The sequence below is a fragment of the Staurois parvus genome, unplaced genomic scaffold (assembly GCF_062004578.1).
Source record: "Staurois parvus isolate SC_StPar_1 unplaced genomic scaffold, SC_StPar_1.0 ptg000177l, whole genome shotgun sequence".
Classification (NCBI taxonomy): domain Eukaryota; kingdom Metazoa; phylum Chordata; class Amphibia; order Anura; family Ranidae; genus Staurois; species Staurois parvus.
In genome coordinates this window covers 7,211,257-7,230,035 of record NW_028317973.1, presented here as the reverse complement: position 1 = coordinate 7,230,035, position 18,779 = coordinate 7,211,257, and the positions used below count along the sequence as shown (strand labels likewise).

General features: G+C 44.7%; 1 protein-coding gene across 1 annotated transcript in view; it reads right to left on the bottom strand.

Annotated features, from left to right (window-relative positions):
* CCSER2 (coiled-coil serine rich protein 2) overlaps positions 1-17,551 on the bottom strand; it is a 148,182-nt gene extending 130,631 nt beyond the window's left edge. Inside the window, exon 1 of the mRNA XM_089677111.1 lies at positions 17,322-17,551. The gene's annotated coding sequence lies outside the window, so the exon portion shown is untranslated. The remainder of the gene's footprint in view (positions 1-17,321) is intronic.
* Positions 17,552-18,779: the final 1,228 nt, after the last annotated feature.

Genomic DNA, 18,779 nt, shown 5'->3' with positions numbered 1-18,779 from the left:
CTCAGAGGGGAGGATTTCCTCATCCACATCATGTGTGTGGATGGGGGAATTGAGTCAGTACTTGATAGTACCCATAGTGACTCATGTATGGGCTGCCTAAGGTTGGACTTTAAAGGACTTTTTATGGTGGAACGTGTAACATGTTCCCAATGATGCAGCCACAGCCTGATCCTTATCCTAACTGTATTTCCATGTTATGTGTACTGTGGGAGACCAGATATAGTGAATGCAGGGTCCTGGGTTTAGTAATACTTCAAGTGGTCTGTCTCCTCCCTGTAACTGCAAGAGCATTTCTGTTGAAAAACAGGCTTACCAGAAAAAAAAAAAACATGATGAAAATAGAAGAAAGCCCAAAAAGGAAACTAATACAGCCATCACATCCAAGAATTGGTAAGCTGCAATATAATAAAGGTTTGTTTTGGGTTTAATACAGCTTGAAAGAGTAAATCCACTTTTGAGAAAAACAACAATCTCTTTTGAGAGATCAATGTACATTGCTGGGATTTTAACAAATGTCCTTGGAGATTCCTACCTGTGCCTGCTCTGAAGGAACAGATGTTTGCTCATGTCTTGTGCAGGACTGATTCCATGGGAGTGACTAATCACAAGCAGCTGATACAAGCTCAGTGTTCTGTTGAGAAAAGTTGCATTGTCTGCATTCCTTTAGAACTGATTAACTCTTAGGGAGAATTTCAATAAAAATTACATTTTTTGCAGAGAATGCCTAAAACAGAGGTGTCCAGCCTACGGCCTGGGCAGTGATGTCAACCACCAGTAAATGTACATTACTGCGGTTGTTCATGCTTCATGGAGAAGAATGGATAGATTTTTGTTTTTTTATCGTTGCTGCCTGCCGCTGACAGTTCCACCTCCCGTCCCCTGCTGACAGTTCTAGTGGTTGGTTGCCCAGCATCATTAGCAACCAACCAAATGCTTGCTCCACCCCACAGTCAGAGGAGCAAGAAGACGTAACCAGAGTAAGCAGTAGGGACCTGTCGCTATTGGGCAGAGATGAACAGATGGTGCTGGAGCTTGGAGGAGGGATGACAGGAGGAGGGATGAGAGGGGAGGAGGCAGCCCAAGCACAAGAGGCAGATGGAAGGAGTTCCCAGAGCAGCACCTGAGTGAAGGAGGAGGACACAGCTGGAACTTAGGAGGAGGGGCATGGTGCTGATGGCATGTGGCAGGAAGTGAGGATATGGGGAAAGGCTGACAGGCTGAAGTGGCCCTAGTGGCGCACATCTCCTCATGCTGTGTCTTGAGCTGAGGAATGGGAGCCTGCTATGCTGAGATTTGTAGAGCCATAAAGAGTATTCCCCTCTCCATCTCTGCTCTCTCTCTCTCTTCCAGTCATACTTAATGGCACCCCACATATCTAAAAATGAAGCGCATTTCCAGGTGTAGGACCTGACGGGAAATTGCACAGTGGAAAAGCACCATGAGATTTCCCGGCCACTGCAGTTCTAAAAAACTTTAATTACTCAGATAGGTACATGATGTAAATCAGTGAGAAGTTGTGATCTGCTCATCAGCTATCCCTGTTAGTGTATTATGTGCAGCCCAAAACCATTCCTCTTCTTCCAATTTGGCCGTGGAAGGCTAAAACCTGACTTAGGGCTCATGTACATGGGGCATTTGAAACATTTTTATTAATGCTGGAAACTGACTGCTAGAAAATGTAGGTCAAAAACGTCAGTTTAGCCGCGTTTGCATTTAGAAGTGTTTTTAAAAAATAACCTCGGGAGACCTTCCCAAATGCCCAGAATGCACTGAAAAAATGGTAAAAAATTAACTATTTCAGACATTTTGTGAGAAATAGAGAGAACAGAAGCAGAGAGAGAACTACTTTCTGATGGGTGTTACAACTATAGCAATAGTGGCTTGTGAACCATGCTTGGCACTGTGGGAGGGGCTGCATAGTGCTGTAATGCCTCCGGATGTACTCTGGATTGCACACAAACTCCTTGTGCTTTTTTGCTGTGTTCTGATGTGTTCCAGTACAGTTCTGTGCAGAAATAAAGCAGCGCGTTCTACCATTTTTTTTTAATACATGGAAAATGCTGTGCAGGGATTTTTGATGTAGAAAAAAAGGCTGTGGACAGCATCTGGATATGGACCAGCCCAAAAAAGTTTACACGTGGTTATACGAGTTGGGCGTTTGAAACACCAGTAAACTCCTGAACACGATTTTTGTGCTTTCAAAAAAAAGCCTGTAACCTCAACTGCCTGTAAACTACTGTAAACGACTATGTGTATATGGACACATAGGAAAACATAAAGGAGAGTTCAGGGGCTACTGAAAAAAATTAGCTTCAGTTTAGCAGCTGCAGTGTACATGAATCCTTAGGCTATTTTCACACTGAGGAGTTCTTGAAGCATTTTTTGTGTTAAAAAAAAAAAGCACCTGAAAAGCTAAAAAAAATGCTTCCCTATGGTTGTGAATGTATATCTATGTATGTTTTACACACTGTGGTGTTGCTCTTGCGGTGCAGTGTAAAATCTCCTGCTTACAGCATCTTTGGGGAATGTTTGGGGAGTTTAAAAAAAAAAAAAAAAAACACCCCAAAAAGTCTCTTCCCATTGAAATCAATGGAAAGTGCCTGAGAAACGCCTGAAAAACAACCCTGAGAAGCGTTTTTGGTGTAGTTTTTAAGTCACCAAAAACGTTCAGAAAGCACGGCAAAAACACATACAAGTTTTTGCAGCGGATCAGTGTGAAAGTAGCCTTAGTGATTCTTCATGCAGAAATTTTCACACAAGCAGGAAATGACATTTGTGGGGATGTTCCGTATACCAACTGCACAGAATGCCTCCAGGATGCCATATTGCATTGCATTTATAAACAATACAGCAGCTGCAGGTTGAAAAGGAAAGGTATTTTTTTTATAACATTACAATATGGCTCTGTAACAAATGTATATAATATTTTCTTTCTTTGCTCTATTTTTCTCCACGAAAGCGGTATTACTTTTTAGTCCAATGCCTGTAAACGTGTATAAAGGTAATGCACTACAAAAGTGTGAAGCCAGATTAAATAAAATACTTCTGCAACTGAGCCTTGCATTTTCACCTTCCTCCCAATATCCTGCTGATGAGGTTTTGCACCAAGGTCTTACACAATATACAGCTAATGCTTTCAACTTTTCCAGACCCTTATCAGTAGAAGCTTTTTCTGGGTCATGAACAAATATCTCCACTTACTGCCTGTAAGGTATTATGCTAGCAACTTACTCTACAGATGAAATTACTGTTGCTCAAACTGCAGAAGGTCAGGAACAATACAAAGCAAAAAGAAAAGAGATGAAAAAACAGGTCTCTATTTACAAAAAGTCAAAGGTGGCAGAGACACAAAACAAAGAACAAGGTCCCCTGTGCACAGGGCTGTCTAGCTGGAGTGTGTCTCTTTTGAGATTTTAGTGCACCTAGGAAAAACAAGTGCAGTGTTCAACGTTAACACCCCGGTCACATCGGGTGCGATTTGCATGCCATGCGACTTGCAAATCATATGCCAAGTCGCACCCTATTGTCCACAATTAGAGAGGTCAAATCAGTGTGGTTCTGACTTGGTCAGAGCCGCACCGACTTCTAAAGTAGTACATATACTACTTTTGGTGCGATTTGCATAGACATCTGTCAGATGTCTTGCAAATCGCACCTGAAATCGGCATCTCACCCAACTTTGAAATCGTGCAACTTCACTGTAAGACGCACGATTTCGAAGTCGGGCTTGATGTGACCGGGGGTAACTGTCAGTCTACAGCAGACTGTGGCTGGATGGGTATGAATGTACCCACATTTAGGGCCCTGTGTGTTCATGGATGATGCCCACAACGCAGGTTTTCTGTGTTCTGCAACTACGACCCTGAGCACACAGGTCAAGAGTTAACAATGCAGGGGTCGGCAGCAAGCAGCGCGCAGAGTGCAGGGGTCGGCAGCAAGCAGCGCGCAGAGTGCAGGGGTCGGCAGCAAGCAGCGCGCAGAGTGCAGGGGTCGGCAGCAAGCAGCGCGCAGAGTGCAGGGGTCGGCAGCAAGCAGCGCGCAGAGTGCAGGGGTCGGCAGCAAGCAGCGCGCAGAGTGCAGGGGTCGGCAGCAAGCAGCGCGCAGAGTGCAGGGGTCGGCAGCAAGCAGCGCGCAGAGTGCAGGGGTCGGCAGCAAGCAGCGCGCAGAGTGCAGGGGTCGGCAGCAAGCAGCGCGCAGAGTGCAGGGGTCGGCAGCAAGCAACGCGCAGAGTGCAGGGGTCAAGGGTAAGTAATGCTAGCAAGTACTGCATTTGTTATTTACATTTTAAGTACAAAATGAATAAAATGTTCCCATTTTTACTCCAGAGACAAGCTGTAGTTTGTAGCATTAAATGTAGGAACCAATCAATTTACAGCCGGTTTTCCTAGTTCAGATTAGAAAATTGAACACTCACAAACACTGAGTAACCATACACAAGTCCTCAAAAAAGATAAGCTGTAAATTGGTTGTTACAGCCAATTTTGTAAGCTCGTCTCTTCAAAAATGTTTCCCCCATTTCTGAGAGCCAGGTAAGTAAGGTAACCAGATGTGTGCACACACTAACCTGGAGAAATGGCAGGATGTGTTTATTTAGAAACCTCTTCACCAACACACTGATCTCTATGGTATTGGTCAACTTGTACACTGTCACCAAGTCCCAGAATATAAGTGTCCCCAATAAAGTTCTTGGCAGGAAAACCCAACAGGCACTGCGCAGGGGTCACAGCCACACCAACGGGGTGATTAGGTACTCGGGCCATGGGCTGGCTTTCTTAATACCAAAAATCCAAAAAAGGAAATTGCTGCACATTCTCAATTAGAGTCCAGTAGCACCCCAAAAAGGGGCTTAGGGACTCTGTAGCCAACTGCACATGTGCAGCAATACTCTGCCCACAGGCTAGCTTTCTTTGACTTTTCAAATACAAAAATCTTATAAAGGAAAGCCGCCCCAACACCCAATTGCTGTACATGCACAATTAGTTACAGAGTCCAGTAGCACCATATTGAGGTGGTTGTGGAGCCTGTGCAGTGCGGGCCACAGCATTGGGCTTTATTGAGCGTGCTTGTTTGCCAAGGACAGGTACTCAAAAAAGGAATGAATAGTAGCCATTGCTTAGCATTAATATTACACTGAAAGATCTACTGCAAGTTCAAACCAACTTTAGGACAAATGGTCTCACATTTGAGATGATGTAGAATTAACAAATGACTCGATGATTGCAGGCTGCATAGGCCTTGACGCAGCAAAGTAACTCCCAACTATAACATGCCCACCACCATGCTTCACAGCTGTTATAAGGTTCTTCAGAAATTCTGCCTTCAGTTTGCACCAAACATATCTCGTTATTGAAACCAGTCCACAGCACATTGTCCCAGAAGGTCTAGTCTTTGTCTAAATTGTTTAATGGAACACTGTTTACTTGCTCTACTGTTCTTTTTGACAGCAAAGGCCTTTCCCTGACACACTTTCCATACAAGTTAAATTTGTGCACACCAATTTAGATTGGAGATGCATGCAACACCAACTGTTGCAAGAATTAGCTACAGATCCTACAACAAAACGTTGGGATTCTTGGAGATGACTTCATCAAATAGTCAGCTCTTTGGCTGATTTTGCTTGGCCAGCAAATCCTGGTCAAATTGCCAGTTGCTTGAAATCTCCACCACTTTCACATGTTTCTGGGAGAAATTATCTTTTCTACGTTTTAAACAAGGTTCAAAAGTTCTGTCATGTAACCACGCATCTTTTTTCTTGACAGTGGGAGGCAGGTTTACCAGACACTTTGTGCCTGTATTCCATGGTCTGTTCAGCTTGAGGCAAGATGCAGGTTGTGCTTGAGCAAGGAATGTGTTCAAGAAGCAGGCTGTGATTGGGAGGGGGTGTGCACCAGAGGCAGACTGTAACTGGTTGGGGGTGTGGTGGTTGAAAAAATTGACCAGCCAAAGGATGAGAACTGACCACTCTAACACAGATTAGCTTCTGTACTTTTTGTGGTCAGCTCAGAACAAGGAAAAAAGATACTGGCAGGATCAACCAGGTACTTCAGGCAGAAGTAATACATGAAAATGTTGGAGACTATGGGGTTGATTTTCTAAAACTGTAGCATTCAAAATCTGGTCCAGCTGTGCATGGTAGCCAATCAGCTTCTAATTTCAATTTGTTCGGTTAATCTTTGACAAAAAAAATAAAAAATTGGAAGCAGATTGGTTTCTATGCAGAACTGCATCAGATTTTGCACTCTCTGGCTTTAGTAAAGCAAGCCCCATGATTTATAAAATACATTATGGGAACTTCACCTAGATAAAAGAAAAAATATTTAGGGTAATATACACTTTAACCACTTCTTGCCCAGGCCAATTTTCAGCTTTCAGCACTGTCTCATTTTGAATTACATTTTCCTTTACATTATAAAACTTTGCAAATAAATCTTCCTTCATAACTTTAGACCAAAATATATTCTGCTACATTTCTTTATTGAAAATAGCCCAAATCAGTGTGCATTATTCAGGGCCAGTTCACACTACATGTGTTTCAGTGTGCCTATTTTACAGCATCCAAAACGCACAGAAAGTAGGTTATATGGTTGTCAATGTCACAGTTCACATCAGTGCATGCAATTCCAGTGCGTTCCAGTTGCAAAAAAAAAAAAAAAAAAAGTAAAACAGGCTGCATTTTTCCTGCACAGAACTGTACTGGAACATGATAAAATGCATCAAAAATGCACCGACATGCACCTAAACGAACTAAAACACACTGGAATGCCCATGTCCCTATTGAAGTGTGTACATGGAGGGGGCAGGAGAGGAGCATTGTATACAGTGAGGGAGCAGTTTATACACTCAGGCTCTGTCACTGGCTGCCATTATAGATCAATGCCGATTTTTAAATGTAATTGCAAAGAGGCGGGGTCACCCCAGTGGCGGGGAGAATGACAGCTCCTTCTAAAATGACCCCACACATCAGACCCAAAAGAAGACAGGTTCCACCTGGATACTCCTTATGTGGCTCTAATCATCAACACCCGATTCTAATTTCATGGATTTGAAGTGGTGTACTTACTTTCTCAACGTGACAAATCTGCATTTTCATTAACCACCCCCACCCGCCATATAAGGAAATGACGACCGCAAGGTGGGTCTCTCGTTCTGGGAGGACGTCATATGGGGGCAAGCAGCGCGGCAATCGATGGTGCACTATGTCCCTGGGACACAGCGGATCACCAATCAGCGGAAAGAGCCGATGACTTCGGCTCTGTCATGTGTTCAGCTGTGTCCAATCACAGTTGATCGCAAGTAAATAAGGAAATGCCGGTTATCAGCATTTCTCTAATCACGAGCTGTCATGCTGACAGCTCGTGAGGAGAGCCAGTAATATACATTCCTCAGAGCCACCTGTCATTGTCCATCAATGCTACCTGTAAGTACCTATCAGTGCACATTAATGTCACATAGTGCCTACCAGTGCACATCAATGCCACATATCAGTGCCCATCTGAGCTGACTTTCAGTGCCAGTCAGTGCTACCTATCAGTGCCACCTATGAGTGCTGCCAATCAGTGCCAGTCAGTGTCACCTCTGAGTACTGCCTTTTAGTGCCCATCAGTGATGTCTGTAAATGCCCACCAGTGATGCCTGTCAAATGCCCATCAGTGCCACCTAACAGTGCCCCCTATCAGTGCCCATCACTGTAGCCTCATTAGCTCACATCAGTGAAGGAGATAAATTACTCATTTACAAAATTTTATAACAGAAACTAAGAAAAAAAAACTTTTTTCTCAAAACGTTCAGTTGTTTTTGGTTTATCAAAAAAATAGAAAAACAGCGGTGATTAAATACCACCAAAAAAGCTCTGTCTCAAAAAAAATTATAAAAATTTCATATGGGTACAGTGTTGCATGACCTTGCAATTGTCAAAGTGCAACAGCGCTGAAAGCTGAAAATTGGCCTGGGCAGGAAGGGGGTAAAAGTGCCCAGTAGGCAAGTGGTTAAAGTGATTCTAAAGGCTTAATTAAAAAAAAAAAATATGTCTATACTTACCTGCTGTGTGCAGTGGTTTTGCACAGAGCAGCCTGGATCCTCCTCTTCTCGGGTCCCCCGCTAGCCATCCTGGCCCCTCCCTCCAGTCGGGTGCCCCCACAGGAAACAGCTTGCCATGGGGGCACATGAGCATGTGCCCCCAGCAGCTGCTCTGTGTGTCCACTCACACACGGAGCCACGTCTTAGCCCCGCCCTCTATATCTTCTCATTGACTCACTGGCTATGGTTGACAGCAGCGGCTGTCTCAGCCAATGAGGAGAGGGAGTCCCGAGATAGCCGAGAATCCAGTGCACATCACTGGATCGAGATGGGGCTTAGGTGAGTATTTGGGGGGGAAGCTGTACAGAGACAGTTTTTTACTTTCATTCATAGAATGCATGAAGGTAAAAAACCTTGAGCCTTTACAACCACTTTAATTATGTTATAATAACTAATACATTATGTCAATTGAATGCGTCATTGTACATCATCTGTATCTATGGGCACTGTCCGAGTTAAGATCTAATGGTTTGCCTGTTCAACTATGTTGAAAAAAATCTAATTTCCATGGGGAGTACTTTCTCACAAGGCTGATTATTATTTAAAGACATTCAGTTTATTATGGACATAAGAATCCAAATTCTAGTTTTACTGCTAATATAGCATGGCCTTACCTCTGTGGGATAGGTCTACAGGCCTGGCCAAAAGATTTGAGAATGACACAAATATTAATTTTCACAAAGTCTGCTGCTTCAGTGTTTTTAGATCTTTTTGTGAGATCTTACTACGGTATACTGAAGTATAATTACAAGCATTGCATAAGTGTCAAAGGCTTTCATTGAAATTACATTATGTTTATGCAAAGAGTCAATATTTGCAGTGTTGACCCTTCTTTTTCAAGACCACTGCCATTTGCCCTGGCATGCTGTCAATCAACTTCTGGGCCACATCCTGACTGATGACAGCCTATTCTTGCATAATCAATGCTTGGAGTTTGTCAGAATTTGTGGAGTTTTTTTTGTTCACCCACCTCTTGAGAATTGACCACAAGTTCTCAATGGGATTAAGGTCTGGGGAGTTTCCTGGCCATGGACCCAAAACTTCAATGTTTTGTTCCCCAAGCCACGTAGTTATCACTTTTGCCTTCTGGCAAGGTGCTCCATCATCCATTTTCCAAGGCATTGTTCATCACCAAACTGTTCTTGAATGGTTGGGAGAAGTTGCTCTCATAGGATGTTTATTCCTGCATTCATTATTCATGGCTGTGTTCTGCGCTCACCTTTTCTTCTCCCGACAAGGTTGTTTCTGGATGCCCCAAACAATGGGAAAGGGGTTTTATCAGAGAAATGACTTTACCCCAGTCCTCAGCAGTCCAATCCCTGTACCTTTTGCAGAATATCAGTCTATCTCTGATGTTTTTTCCTGGAGAGAAGTGGCTTCTTTGCTGCCCTTCTTGACACAGGCCATCCTCCAAAAGACTTTGCCTCACTGTGCGTGCAGATGCATCACACCTGCCTGCTGCCATTCCTGAGCCAGCTCTGCACTGGTGGTGCAACTGAACAATTGAACCTCTCTCCTTGAAGTTCTTGATGATACGATAAATGGTTGGTCTAGGTGCCAACTTAGCAGCAACTTCTTTGCCTGTGAATCCCTTTTTGTGCAAAGCAATGATGACCGTATGCATTTCCTTGCAGGTAAATTCATATTTGCATCATTCTCAAAACTTTTGGCCAGGGCTGTACATGCTGTAATTTGCAGAGTATAATAAAAAACAACACACACACACGATGCAGTCCAACGCTAGCTTTACTACTGTAGTTTTCTCCCTGTAATATGGTCATTAATCCTGACATTTGTTATATGTCCTCTACCTGTAACAGGGTGACAATACTATTTTACACATGGCTTCAATTTAATGTCATCTTTTCCTTTACAAAGCCAAATGTCAAATCAGTGTCAGGATGTAAGGCCCCATGAAGGAAGGTTCCTAAGCCGAGGACTAAAAATTGACACGCTCTCAATTACCCTGCCTTTAGTTATATTTCATGTAATGCTGGCAGCACATTTGTTATGACAGTTTGAGTGTTTGTTATGGCCACCAACACCAGGCAGGAGATTGGACAGCCTTACAGTCTGGCACTTAAACTAACACCTCAGCTCTGACAGGAGGAGAATACAAGTGAATATTAATTTAAGTAATATCCAGAAAGGGTGTGATAACAAAATAGAGATTTAGTTTATTGCCGGTAGTTCCAGGATATGTTCAGCCCTGGTTTAAGCTCATCACACACTTTACTATCTGAATGTACAATCTCCATTAGATCTACCAACAACTATGTAGTACAAGGCTCTGCCTGACTGGATACAGACTAATGTGATAGTTTAATGAGTCCCTTGTATTTACTGTAAAGTTGATTGTATGTTCATACAGTAATGTGTATAGTGACCCTTACACTTACTGTATACCCACTGTGTTGTCACATAAGAGCTATACATTTATAAAACATGATCTGTGTACAAATAACATTTCATCAAACCCATTAACCACTTTGGCAGCTTCAAAGGCATCGTTAAAAAGAGCTGTCCTCAGCATTATAGTGGTTGTAAAGCCTGGAGGTAAAAAACCCTCAGTATGCCGCTCCCCTAATACTTACCAGAGCCCAATCCAGCGCACAAGAGTGGCTGCTGTCCCGGCTCTCTGCATCCTCACTGGCTTAGAGACAGCAGTGGGAGCCATTGTCTCTAGCTGCTTTTAATCACTTAACTACCACACTATAGCAGAATGATGGCTAGAGTGCGGCAGTCCAGTTCTGGGAGGGCGTCCTATGACATCCTCCCAGAATGCACCCCACGCACACCCGGCACTGTGTCCTTTGGACACAGCTGATCACATGACATAGTAAAAGGCCAATCACAGCAGCCTTTTGCCACGTGATCAGCTGTGTCCAATCCCAGCTGGCCACTATGTAAATACACTTGCCGCTGTCACAACATGAGGAAAGTACTACCGGTAACCAGCAACTGTCAAAGCAGACATCTGCATTGAGAACCAGGGCCCTGATTATCAGTGCAGCCCCAAACCTGCCCAGCAGTGCAACCTAATCAATGCATCAATGAAGGAGAAAAATTTTATAAGAGAAACACGCTTATTTTGTCTATACTGCAAAAAATAAAACCTCCAGTGGTGATTAAATACCACCAAAAGAAATCTCTATTTGTGTAAAAAAAATTATGCAAATTGCATATGGGTACAGTGTTGCATGACCGCGCAATTGCCATTCAAAATGCCACAGCGCTGAAAGCTGAAAATTGGCCTGAGTAAGAAGGGGGTAAAAGTTTGAACCGCATCCAACCCGCACAAAATATGAAATAGCATTACTTCCTATGGTGCCCGTTCACATATGTCCGGTGCACTGGTGGTGTGGATTCAGTGCGGTTTGAAAAAAACAGTCATGCAAGATTTATGGGCAGTTCCTTCAGGTTCAGGCTATTAACTTCTATGGGAACCATTTCCAAAACGCATAAAATCCTGACCTAATCTTGTCCTGAACCTGATGTAAACCTGCCATGAAATGCTGAACAACTACTGTGTCAATTAGCTGTGAAACCTGAGCTTCAATCCACACCACAGATGTGTGAATCAACTTTTAGTATTGCGATATGTTTTTGGACTCAGCCTCTTGCTCTATTATTCTGAAACACTCAATTTTTTATAATATTTATACATGATGCTACTCTATATTTGTTTCTAGGAACATCAGTAATGTTTCATTTGGTTTAGACAAATTTTAGGTATACCAATCTTCAATAAAGTGTATGCCTGCACAAGGTAAAAGAATATGGGTCATGATATCTAACGCTCAAGTGCTTGATGAGCCTAAACGCATGAGCAATACAAGGGTTTAGGTGCATTTTTAAGCAGCTTTTCCCCCCTGCCAGGAGTTCTGACACTGTCGCTCAGAGAAGAAAAGCAAACTCCCAGTGTGCACGTGGCCTATAAAGTGCTGCATAAACAGAAAAACACCTGCTGATCCTGCCCGAAATCCAGTGAGCTCACAAGCTGCCTATGCAGCACTGAAAACCTAAGCAGTGCCATCAGCCTTGCCAGAGTTCTCAGAACCCCCCCCCTCCCCCCCTCCTCCTGTTTTATGAAGAAAAGGGAAGACAAGGGATTAAACATGGGACAATGTGCACACATTACAGGGATGAACTGAATATATATTTTTTTTTCCAGACAAACACAACAAAAAATCCCATTACACAGCATTTAATTATTTTCTTTCTTCCATTGTCAATTGCCTCCACTCTGAGACATGCTGGAACGTGTGGGAGCTTCCCCGTGGCTTTTGAATTGCTTCATATGACAGGATACCAAAATTCATAATAAATTGTAATAGCAGCGTTAAAAAACAAATATGAGGTTCTGCAAACTGTGATCATGATGTCAACAAACATCTCTTTTCTCCTTTTAAAAATGGATGGATGTCAGCAGTTATGTCCAGATTAAAGCTGACCTAAGGGCTCGCTCACACCAGAATGCAGTATGGGAAACCAGTGTTCAGTGCGCATTATCCCACACCATGTTCAAAACACACTGGGTGTGCAATCTGCTACAGGCATCAGTGTATTCCTAAGAAGACTCCAAAAGCAGATCGCAAGTGCAGTGCGTTTGCCTGCACTGTATCACACGGTACAGGAGTACTATGTAATGAGGGGGGAGTGCGGGTTTGAAAGTACTGCACACACTATTTAGTGCGATCCAGTGCAAATTCAGCCCATCTTAATGGATAGGCTGAAAACCCCACCGCACAGAAATGTGGGCCGCAATTCACTCATGAAAGTGTCATTACCTTTTAGGGCTAATATAAATGATGTAGCCTGATGTCCTACAGCAACTCAATTACTGGCTTCAAATCGTATCATGGTATCAGCATCATGGGTCCAAATGTTCTATTCACAAAGCACAAAGAATTCAGATAATATTTCTGACGGGATGACCTGACATACACTGTGCAGTGATTAATCGCACTGAGTCACTGAGTCACCAAGATATTACACATAAATCTGTGAACCATCAACTACTGCCACGCAGAAGCAGATACTCATGGTACCAAAGTGCATCCCTACCAGCTATGTTATACTGAATATTCATAATATACTTCAGCCTCTCCCAAGCTATGCAATATGGAGGAACCCTTGAAATAACTTTCAGGTCTCGGGGAACCCCTGCTAATAATTGCTACATCTACAGCTCACGCTGTATTTCTCTGAACAGTAAGCTGAGCTGGAGGGATAAATAAAAGGATAAGGATTTTGGAGTAGTTACTGTGACATATTTAACATGCAGGGTTGCTCTGCAAAACAAAATTATTTTCAGTAATAATCATGAAATTAAACAAATAATATTGACAGAAAAAAAGGCACACAGTACAAATTGTAGGATTCCCTTACTTTGATGGTCCATGGGAAAATGATCCCTTACATTAGTGATCAGTGGAGAAGGACCCCTGTACATTGCTGGACAGTGGGAGAAAGACCCACTTTAGTTGTTGGCTCGTTGACACAATCCAGGGTGGTCACTGGGGGGATACTTACACTGATGTGTAGTGGGGAAAATGTTACTTACAATAGTGGTGTAAGGGAAGAATTCCAGTAACACTGGGGGTCAGCAGGAAGAAGGACCCTGTTACATTGGTGGCAAGTAGGAAGAACCCTCATTACACTGGTGATTATCAGGAACTAGGACCCAATTACATCATGAGCGATCATTTACTATGGAATTCAGAAGCAAGTCTGCGCCATCCAGTTTTAGGAATCAGCTCCATTGACAACTAGAGGAAATCTCAGTTAGACAGCAGCTGTAATATTTAGCACTGACTACCTGGCACCTGGGACTTGTACAGCCGTACTGATGTGTAGTGGGAAAAATGCTTCTTACAATAGTGCTCTAAGGGAAGAATGCCCGTTAGTAGGAAGATGGATCCTATCACATTGGTGGTCGGCGGGAAGACCGCCTCTTATGCTTGCGGTCGGCGGGAAGAACGCCTCTTACGCTTGCGGTTGGCGGGAAGAACGCCTCTTACGCTTGTGGTCGGCGGGAAGAACGCCTCTTACGCTTGTGGTCGGCGGGCAGAACGCCTCTTACGCTTGTGGTCGGCGGGAAGAACGCTTCTTACACTTGTGGTCACTGGGAAGAACGCTTCTTACACTTGTGGTCACTGGGAAGAACGCTCCTTACACTTGTGGTCACTGGGAAGAACGCTCCTTACACTTGTGGTCACTGGGAAGAACGCTCCTTACACTTGTGGTCACTGGGAAGAACGCTCCTTACACTTGTGGTCACTGGGAAGAACGCTCCTTACACTTGTGGTCACTGGGAAGAACGCTCCTTACACTTGTGGTCACTGGGAAGAACGCTCCTTACACTTGTGGTCACTGGGAAGAACGCTCCTTACACTTGTGGTCACTGGGAAGAACGCTCCTTACACTTGTGGTCACTGGGAAGAACGCTCCTTACACTTGTGGTCACTGGGAAGAATGCTCCTTACACTTGTAGTCAGCGGGAAGAATGCTCCTCACACTGGTGGTCATAAAAAATAAGGACCCTATCACACTTGTGGTCAGTGGGAAAAATGCTACTTTTAATACTGGTCATAGGAAAGAATGCCCCTAGCATGGGGGGTCAGCAGGAAGAATTCTGTTACTCTGGTGGTCAATAGAAAGAATGCTCCTTAGGCTCCTTTCACATCGAGTTTGCTCTGATCAGGAAGGGATCTGTGAGAGGACTCCTGCTAAATGGGAGCCGAATGCTATAGGTGTATATTCAGTTTCTGTTCCATGGGCGACCCATGACAGATATACGGGTGGCCAGATGTAAATGGACTTCGCTGTCCATGTACATTAGGATAACTCAGATATGTCATGTTTAGGGCTGAAAAAATGGAAAATGATACAGTCCAGATCTGGACAGACTCAGACGTGATTGAATGTAAATCGATACATGTCAGTTTACATCTGACTGTACATAGGGCTTCCTTCCGATCAGCTCAGCTTGAAAAACTGACAGATGGACCTTATTAAAAGCTTGTGTGAAAGAGCCCTTACATTGGTGGCCAGTGGGAAGGACGCTCTTTACGATGGTGGCCAGTGGGAAGGACGCTCTTTACGATGGTGGCCAGTGGGAAGGACGCTCTTTACGATGGTGGCCAGTGGGAAGGACGCTCTTTACGATGGTGGCCAGTGGGAAGGACGCTCTTTACGATGGTGGCCAGTGGGAAGGACGCTCTTTACGATGGTGGCCAGTGGGAAGGACGCTCTTTACGATGGTGGCCAGTGGGAAGGACGCTCTTTACGATGGTGGCAGTGGGAAGGTCGCTCTTTACTAGGGATGCATTTTGCCGATAGGAAAAATTTAGCCAATACAGGTGCCAATACAGGGGACTGTGTGTACTGCAGCTGTGGGGGGTGGCGGTAGAGAAAGGTAGGAGAGGAGCAGTGTATACAGTGACTGGCTATCACTATATGTCAGTGCAGGTTTTTAAATGTAATTACCGGGGTTTTTTTTCTTCACTATAGCTCAGAGAATGACTTGTCACTTTCCCCAAACTAAAAGGAACAAAGTTTCTTTTTAGTTTCTTTCCTCGATTTAAAAGAATCAAAGTTTTTCCCTGAGCTATAGTGAAGCCGGCAATTGCATTTAACCACTTGCCTACCAGGCTCTTATACCTTTCAGCACTTTGAATTTTCATTTTGGTGCACCACTACTCTTTACGTTGGTGCCCAACGGGAAGGACGCCCCTTACGTTGGTGCCCAACGGGAAGGACGCCCCTTACGTTGGTGCCCAACGGGAAGGACGCCCCTTACGTTGGTGCCCAACGGGAAGGACGCCCCTTACGTTGGCGCCCAACGGAAAGGACGCTCTTTACGTTGGCGCCCAACGGAAAGGACGCTCTTTACGTTGCCGCCCAACGGGAAGGGCGCTAAATACGTTGGCGGTCAACGGGAAGGGCGCCAAATACGTTGGCCGCCAACGGGAAAGACGCCAAATACGTTGGCCGCCAACGGGAAGGACGCCAAATACGTTGGCCGCCAACGGGAAGGACGCCAAATACGTTGGCCGCCAACGGGAAGGACGCCAAATACGTTGGCCGCCAACGGGAAGGACGCCAAATACGTTGGCCGCCAACGGGAAGGACGCCAAATACGTTGGCGGCCAACGGAAAGGACGCCAAATACGTTGGCGGCCAACGGAAAGGACGCCAAATACGTTGGCGGCCAACGGAAAGGACGCCAAATACGTTGGCGGCCAACGGAAAGGACGCCAAATACGTTGGCGGCCAACGGAAAGGACGCCAAATACATTGGCGGCCAACGGAAAGGACGCCAAATACGTTGGCGGCCAACGGAAAGGACGCCAAATACGTTGGCGGCCAACGGAAAGGACGCTAAATACATTGGCGGTCAACGGGAAGGACGCTCTTTATGTTGGCAGCCAATGGAAAGAATGCCCTAACACTGTGGGTCAGTAGGAAGGACGACCCCATTACACTGGTGGTCATTAGGTAGACCGCTCCTTACATTAGTGATCAACGGGAAGTGGGTCCCATTACACGGGTACTTAATGGGTAAATTGCACCCCCACATACAGCTAAGAATCCTGGGGTCAGTGGTTAGTTATCGGAGAACCAGGATTGTGTCAGTGCTGGAGGAACCTGTAACAACATCTGGGGAGCCCTATGAGGACCCCCTGTGCTCCTGCCTTGGAATGTCTGCTAGCGCCTCCTATGTATATCAGTACACAGGGTAGTCTACACCAGTGGTTCTCAACCTGTGGGTCGCGACCCCTTTGGGGGTCGAACGACCCTTTCACAGGGGTCCCCTAAGACCATCAGAAAACACATATTTCCGATGCGTAAAGAGCAGCTACTGTGTAGAAAGCAGCTACTGTGTAGAAAGCAGCTGCTGTGTTGAAATCAGCAGTATTGGAGGTAAAACGACACTCATGAATTATAATTACTGGATAAATTATTTTATGGTTGGGGGTCACCACAACATGAGGAACTGTATTAAAGGGTCACGGCATTAGGAAGGTTGAGAACCACTGCTCTACACAATAATGACATGAGACAGTCGCAGGAGTCCATCCTGTGTGCTGACTCAGTCCTGCTCTGTACAGACACGGCTCAGTAATCCCATCTCTCCCATATACATCACACGGAGCTCTGGCCGAAGGTGAGCTCCAGCCTTCACCCCTCATGATCAGGCCCCGCCCTCTCCCCTCCAGCTGACGCATCCTATTACCCACCTCTGCTGGAACGGCTGTACCGGGCTGCCTCTCTTCCTGTGCCTCATTCACATCCCTCCTCCATTACAGGACACAGCAGCTGACACACGGCCATTCTACACCGCACCCGCTCCCGACCGTCTACCTCTATGACTCCGGACGTGCCCTCTCTCCGGACACCGGGCACCAAGGATGCTCGTTCTCACAGCGCGGGCACGTTCGCGTGATGTTGGAGCGCCGAGTACGCATGCGCGAACTATTGCCTTGCCTTTGCAAGGCGCGGGCACGTGACTTGACGTCAGCTCTAGGCTGGTATGTGCAGAGAGCGGGCATGGATGATGCAAAGCTGTATTTAGCTGCTAGTACATGTGTAGCCTGTTCGGTATAAACCATGAATGAGTGATGTTTAGAGGGTCACTTTGGATAAAGTAATGGAGGGTTGTAACCCCTGGCAGGTGTGTGCCATTGGACAGATTCCTCTTCACTTCCTGTCCCATAGCCAAAACAGGAAGTTGAAAGAAATCTCTCTAAAGTGAGGGAATCCCTGATTGGCACTAGCATTAGTGTCCCCAATTAAAGATTTCTTCTCTGTTCCTGTTCTGGTGACAATAAGTTTGGGATTTTTCTGCACTTCCAGTGATAATGGTAAACATGATAACTAGAGCAGGTAAATCTCCCTAATGGGATAGAGAGAGCAAGGAAAAAATAAAGTGACCGTGTTCTAATACCTCTCCACTCAAAAATGAAGAATTTTTTCACTTTAGTTCTACTTTAAAGTGAAATAAAACCTTCATAGTTTAAATATATAGAGAGCTGCAGCACTTTCCATCACTGCTTTGTGTTTCTTTTCAGCGCTGTGATTTCTTTTCTTTCCCCATTCAATAATGTCCTGGTTCAGGTTTTCAGCTCTCTCCTTCCCTTCATGGTGGGCATACACGGAACAATTTTACATACAATCAGATTGTCAATAGGCTTCCTGCCCAATCAGAAATAGGATGGATCGATCACCCGATGTGCCATACACGTAACAATCATATCAAACTTTAATTTTCGACTTTCCTGTGCTCAGATTTTCTGTCCAGGCCAGTCAGAAGAATTTTGGTTAAATTGATGAGTTTTGCTGGAAATTGATGATACGGTTTGTGTGCTTTCGATATTTCATAGATCATTATTATTATACAGGATTTATATAGTGCCAACAGTTTGCTCAGCGCTTTACAATATGAGAGCATATAATAGTTCAATACAGGAGGAATCAAGCAATCATATTACCCGATCAATCAGATTGTTACCTGTATGGCCACTGTTTTAGGGTTCTACTGGAGACACCATTTCACATGTGCATGCTCACACTGGCCCTGCATACTGCTCCTCCCTCTGTTAAATCCCCTATATCACTTTCAGCACGCAGGACCACCAACATGTCTGACCAATTCAAGTAGAGCCATACCTCAAATCAAGGTTGTGGGTTTTTCAGGG